The sequence below is a fragment of the Lygodium microphyllum genome, chromosome 5, assembly GCF_053477565.2.
Source record: "Lygodium microphyllum isolate KBCC chromosome 5, Lygodium_microphyllum_v1.1.10, whole genome shotgun sequence".
NCBI classification, from domain to species: Eukaryota; Viridiplantae; Streptophyta; class Polypodiopsida; order Schizaeales; family Lygodiaceae; genus Lygodium; species Lygodium microphyllum.
This window is the reverse complement of record NC_141139.1, coordinates 47,790,004-47,797,239: the sequence shown is the minus strand read 5'-3', so window position 1 is coordinate 47,797,239 and position 7,236 is coordinate 47,790,004.

Genomic DNA, 7,236 nt, shown 5'->3' with positions numbered 1-7,236 from the left:
GTTTTCGAAAGCAAAGTCGCGACCACAGAGGACCTTTACTAATTTCAGGATAGAAGATTAATCATACTAATAAGAAAGATGAGAGGATCTGTGTGCAGTAATAGATCCGCCAAGCTTCCAACGAGACCTCATCTATGCAGCAATGATCAGACCAAAAGCAAGTTTTCAGTTAAGCATAGAATTCATCCTTCAATATAGGAACCTTCAGTACAAATCTGGTTATCAGCTTCAGGCAGAAATTTCAGCATTGTCTTTTTAGAGGTGGCTCCCTTCCAAGAACAAGAGGGTTGGACACGGGATGATCTAGAACCATGTATTCATTTACATTTTCCATAAGCCGACAAACTGACTTTTGGCAATGTATGACACATCTTTCTCTTCCATGTTAGCAATATTAACATATGAACAACAGCCATAATCATGTGCAAGTACTACTGCATTACCTTCACAGACATATCATCATCAGTTGCATTCTGACTTATGAGATAATGTAACTTATCTTGGTCACATTGTTATGTGGGCATATTGCTGCATTGTACTATTCATGGCTTTTAGAACAGCTTGTTGATTAGCTGCAGAGTTATGATAGGGTATTTCCAAGAGTTGAGCCAACACTATACATGCGACTGGCAAGTCTCTAGTTCAAATTGTCAAATATGCTGGACAACATATTTCTCCTTAGTTGCCACTCACTACTTCTAGCACTGTTGGAAGCTCATTAACCATATTAAACAAGTGTTTCCTATCATTTTTGTCAAATCGTGTTGCATAGAAGGATGCAACAGAGAGAAGCCAAACATCACTGTATACTGCTACCAGCGAGAGCCAGTCCTTGCGCTCCAATCTATCTCTTGGGAAATTAATGCCTAGTACAGCAGGCCATTTATCTCTGTGAAGCACTTTCGAAAGGCTTCATCATCTTTATGGAAAGCTCTCCCTTATCCCTCGTGTCCAGCCTCTAGAGAGTACAGGTGTCTGTTGCCATTTCCAGGAGAACTGGTAGTATATCCTGACGAAAGACTGCACCTTGATGACGAGTGAGGGAAAAGTGTGACTACGCGACAATGGGCTGGCATCCATGGAAGGCTATAGCCCGCCTGGTCCAATAATAAGCTCCCGAAAATGAGGAAACGCCCTTAAATGCTTGCATCATCTCTATAGTTGCGTACTGCCTCCACTTGAAAATCAATCAGGATCGCTTGCATATCTGCACCACTGTAATTTTCTGTCTGTGGTGCCACCCAATAGAGATCAACATCCTTAGCTAGGGGCAGCTACTTTGAAAGGACTTTCAATATCTCAAAACGTTCTTTTTCTTGTCGCCTCATGTCTTCAATTGCCCCAGTCGCAGCCTCAGGTAAGCTTTTTCCTATGATGATTCCCAAGGCGAGCTTTTTCCTCCCCAAATTGGCTTCCCTCTAATCCTCCTTTCTCAGCGTTGTCCGCCTTCTTCGCCTTCCTCCACAATCGATCTCCCTCCTCCATAATACCGTAAGCAATCGTTCGCAATTTCGTGTGCTTTTGAGAACCGTGAGTTCGATGGTAAAGTGGAGCTATCCATGCTTTTATGATGCTGTTGAATCACGACGACGTCTCCTGTCCAGTAAAAAAACTTTTCCTTAGTTCATTCCATGCCTCCACAAAGGGCGAATCTTGTCTTGGCCCACAGTCTCAACATTAAAACCGATCATAGAGATAGTCGTGACGATCTCGCCAAGCTTCGGCTTATAATGAATGGTATCTTCCTTCAGCATTCTATGGAGTTCATTCCCCGATTGAAAAGGCTCTTTTTTCCCCCCCTCGTAGATCCAAGAGTGCCTGTCCTTTTCCCATTCGTTCTGCCCTCAGGAAAAACCAGAGAGCCCTCCCTTTTCGCTCCCTTTTGATAGGATTAGTGACCCTTTTCTTTTCCCCTTTCCTTCCCAAGTTGGTTTTTCTTCCCGAACCAGAAAAACCCCATTTTTAGCCACTCTTCCTTTTCATAGCATGTCACACGCAGAAAAGCGGCCTCCACCTTTTCAACTTCCCGTGCATACCGTAATGCTCGCAAAGAAGCCGATATGTATGATCTATAAGTTGAAGTGTTGCATCAGCCATTTTGCATAACACTTGTTCTATCCCAACGGTCCGTTGGATTGACAAGTGTATTATACTGAAGTAGCAACTCCACTATTGAGCAATGTCCTCACTAGCGGCAAGATGTAATGCAGTTCTGTTATCATAATCAGCTGCATTTGGTGAAACCCCATCATCCAACACATCCTTCAATGCATTTGTGTCACCTTTGCTTGTCCAATTTCTAGTAATGTCATCTTCTCTATGACTACTATGCATGCCTGAAGGCTAAGGACTCATATTGCCTTACAAGGAATACAACCTTCATCTTGCATTTGTTTGTAGCACGATAAACTGCTTTCCACTTGTCCTTGCTCAACATAGGCTGAAAGCATCTCATCTTGCTCACCACTATGCTTCCAACTCCTCCTCACTATACTCATACGTAGAAAATAAATGGAAACACAACAACTAAATATGTACAAAGTATCAAATCACACACACAACTTTTGGGTGGTTTTCACACCTCGAATGCGCAGCAATACGACATCCACCCTCTCTAATCCTGCGCATCCTCCAGATGGGCCAACTACCCATGATCATTATCATCGAGATCCACAAACAGATCAATCTCTTCATTATGCATTTCCGGTATATCAACATGAATATCTGTCATATCATCTGTCTCTTCCATTGAAGTTTCTTCTCGTTGCTCTTCTCTTGAAAATTCTTCCAATGCATAATCCTCATCATCTCTTTTCTTGAAAATCTTGATTCTTTTTCCAGCAATAGGCACTTTAAGCACTGTCCCATCCAATTCTGTTAACTCATATGTTGCATTATCAAAAACATGTCTGACTATGTACGGCCCAAACCATCTTTTCACCATCTTCCGAAGTGCAGTATGCTGATTTTCAAGGCTGCTATCAAAGACCAATACCCAATCTCCCTCTTCTATTGCTCTAGGCTGCAAGCGATGCCTACTGTCAAACCTGTCCTTATTCCTTAGTCTAGCAACCTTCAACCTGTCAATAGCTAACTGAATATCTTCAGGTCTCCTCTCCAATTGTCGAATCCGAAGGGCTAAGAGCTCCTCTCTCGTCAAATCCTCCTGCCAAGGTAAAACTGACCAAGTCAAAGCACAAGTCTCAGTCGGCATAACCGGTTTCTGACCATACATCAACTCTGCAGGCATATATCCTGTGGTAACACTATGAGTCGTACGATCAGCCCACAAAGCAAATGGTAGAAGTCTCAGCCATTCTCCAATCCGTCCTCTGCATGCTTTGGCTAATGCTTTCACTATCGGCGGATGCCCTCTTTCACTCTTCCCATTTCCCTCTGGATTATATGGCGTAGTTAGAGCCAACTTGATTCCTAGCTGAGAGAAAAACTCCCTAGCTTCATCTGCATCCAATTCACCACGATCCGCAGTGATCTTACCCACACAACCATACCTGCAGAAAATTTCTTCCAATAAGAACTTACACACTGCACTAGTGGTCTTCGTTCTCAAAGATCTGCCCTCAACATGATTGGTAAGATCCTCTCTAGCCAAAACAATGTATCTCATCTGCCATAGACCCATAAGCATAGTAACCAAATCAACTACCCACTTATAATGAATGCATAGCGGATAGGTCGGATGAAGCTCATCTCGATGACGCACTACTGAAAACATCTGGCAATCTCTGCAAGTCTCAACAAAGTGAGAAACATCTCTGTACATGCCTTTCCACCAATATTTCTCCTTAATTTTCTCATAAGTAGCCCACACTCCTCTATGACCAGCCCAAGGACTCTCATGAAACTCCCTCATCACCTGTAACTGTGTCTCTCTATCGCAGACAACCCGCAAAGGTAATCCGCCTCTTTTCTTCGGATGCTTCCAAAGAAATCCGTCCTTGAGAAAATAACCATAGGCTTTCCTCCTGATCTTCTTAAACTCTTCATCTGTCCATTCATCTCTTTTGCTTAGTGTACTAAGGTACCTGCCAATCTGCAACCAATCTCCAACATAGAGTACTTCTATGAAAGCCACAATATCATAGACATGACAAACATGATCAACCATAGTGGCTGAAATTTCTGCATCATCCTCTTCAGCAAGTAGAGTCTCCTCATCATCATATCTAGCTCTAGACAACATATTTGCCACTGGATTATCCTTCCCTGCTATGTGTTTAAATTCCGGATTTAATGACTTGATATATGCAATCCATCTCAGCATAGCTATATCCGGAGTAGAGCAACTCGTGATCATACCAATCAATGGTAAGCAATCAGTCTCTACCACAACTGAAGCTCCAATAAAGTATTCCTTGTCACATTTGAGAGCCGTAACAATCCCCAGTAGCTCCCTCTTGATTTGCGGATATCTCCTCTGTCTCTTGTTTAGGACTTTCGCCCCAAACCGAATAGCATACCTATTTCCATCTGCATCATCTTGACCCACAGCCCAACCTATGCCAATTGGACTAGTGTCAACTGTCAATACAATAGGCTTTCCACAATTATAATCCGCTTTCCTGAGAGTAGGAGCATTCTGCAATAACTTCTTCAATTTTTGCATGGCTCTAGTGTGGCTCTCATCCCAATAGAATTTCTGCCCCTTTCGAAGCAGCTGATACAAACAATCTGCTATGTGTGCAAAATGAGGTATCCAAATCATATAAAACACACAAGTTCCAATGAATCTCCATACCTCTGAAGTGGTAGAACAATACTCCGCAATCTTGCATATAGCATTCACCTTATTAGGTGAGGGTTTCCTGCCATAATATCCACACATATGCCCAACAATGACAACCTCATTCACTCCAAAAACAGATTTTTGCCTTGAAAGTGTCAAGTTCACTTCTTCTAGCCTGGCCAAAATCTTCTCACATGCTGAAATATGATCAGCCACAAAATATCTGCATCCCTGTTGATTTAGACTCTCATTCTTCTCTTCTTCTGCACACCCCTTAATGGGCACATCATCCAAGAAAGGCATGGTAAGCTGAGGTATGTAATCATGAAGGACCTTATGCATGGCATTCATCATATGCGCAACAGAATTAGTGGCACCTTGAGGCAAGGTACACATCCTGACAAGCCCAATAGGAGTTCTCATGGTGGTTATGTCCCTGCTTTCCAAAGCCAGCTGAAACTGATCATATTCTGAATACAAATCACCTAAAGAATAGATGGCACGTCCAGCAAATGCTTCTGCAAACTCATCCACAACTGGACCTATACCAACATTCCTGATAGTAACTCTGTTCACTGGCTGCATGTCCTGAATAAATCAGAGAGTACCATTCTTCTTTGGAACTGTAAACCACCTGTTTGAGTATGGTGCAGATAAAGGCTCAAGAATTCCCATCCTGATTTTCTCATTCAATAAATCAATCAGCTTTGGCAGGTGTGCTTTAGGCACTAGAATAGGTCGAAGATTCCATGGGATATGAGGAATAGTAAAAATGACCATAGGAGCAACAATATCAGGATTCACACATCCAATCTCATGCGGGAAAAAAGCAAATCCCCTTCCATGACGCTCAAGCATCTCCTGAAAGCATTGCTTCTCTATGGGTAGCAAGAAATCACCATTTCCAATTTTCAATTCAGCAAGAGTCTCTGCTGAAAATTTATGACCAATATGCTCCGGATTCCTCAAAATTGGCTGTTTGGCAGCCCTCTCTATTTGCTTATCACTGTCAAGTGGAAGCGGTACAGCAACCGGCTTCACCTTCTTATCCACAGTTTTGTATTTCGTGTCAACCCTGGCTTCATTATGCTCTTCTGCATTACATAAATCTTGCTGTAAATCAGCAATTCTGCACTCCAATGGCTGAATATCCTCAGCCCTCTGCTCTATGGATTGCATAGAAACAGCCCTAAACTCTGGATGCTGAAATATTTCAGCAGTAAACTATGTTGGCTGAAAATTTTTAGCCCTCAGTATCTCTGAAAGATGATCATAACCAGCTGGAAACTCTGTTTGCTGAATTTCTTCAGCACTCAACACTCTTTGCTGAGTTACCTCAGCCTCTGACTCAATCTGTGACACAAAATCTGCAATTTCATGAAACATGTCCAGGGACTGCACTAATACATTACTGTGACAATTCTGCATATCAGTTTTCAGCATATCTCCCATCTCTGTCATCATATCTACACAAATCACACTGTCATATATCCCATCTATGTGCTCATCATCCTCCAAAATTCCTGCATTTTTCAAATTTTTCTCTTTCCTGCATATATACTGCCTGGCAGCTCTAGGCAACCTAGAAGTCTTCTGATAACTCATTGAACTGTTTGTTGAAATCCCAACAAAACCGGAGGAGAAAACACTGCTGCCAGGAGGCGAGAACTCCAATCTCCTCTACTCTATACCACCATCGTCTCGCGAAACGGCGGTACCTAATGAAAACCCGAATCCCTCACAGTGGGCAAAGGTGCATCTCTGAGAGTATCCCTGTTTCTAACATGGTTCACACATACAATCATAAACTAAACTGCTCTCATGCCATCTTTACTACGAATCCGTGCATAAGCAGATCCATCATCCATGACCTTTGTTTCCATGCGCATCTCTGTGATGAATGGCTGTCTAAGAATTATAGGATAAGAGCATGAATCCTGCACAAAGAAATGAAAATCCTCCTCTACATCACCAATAGAAACCCTGACACTAGGACAGGCAGCATACAAATCACCTGCAGTGTTATTGGCAGCTCTCATACGCCACCCATGCTCTACATCCATAGGCCATCTGTTACTCTCATAAACTCCACAAACTATGAGATTAATCTCTGAACCATGATCCACCAATGCAACATAAGGCACTTGTTTCTCTCCAATCTTTACCATCGTCTCTGTAGTTGCCCTAGCCCAATGGCTCCGCGAAAAGTGACTACACGGTATCATGACAGGCTCATCAATTTCAGCATAATGCATAGGCTGAACCCTCTTCTCTACCTGCGGAAAAACAGAAGCATTTTCAACCATAACCTCATCCTCATCCTCATCCAACTCCCCAATCAGAACTCTCTGTGTATCAGTGGTAGACAATGCATGTCTTTTCCTCTTCAGGACCTCCTAAAACTGATCCTGAAACTCTCTTTTCGAGATGCCCAAAATCTCAGAAATAGTGAAAGTCACCTCACTGCCAAGTATCTTGTCATTAAAGAT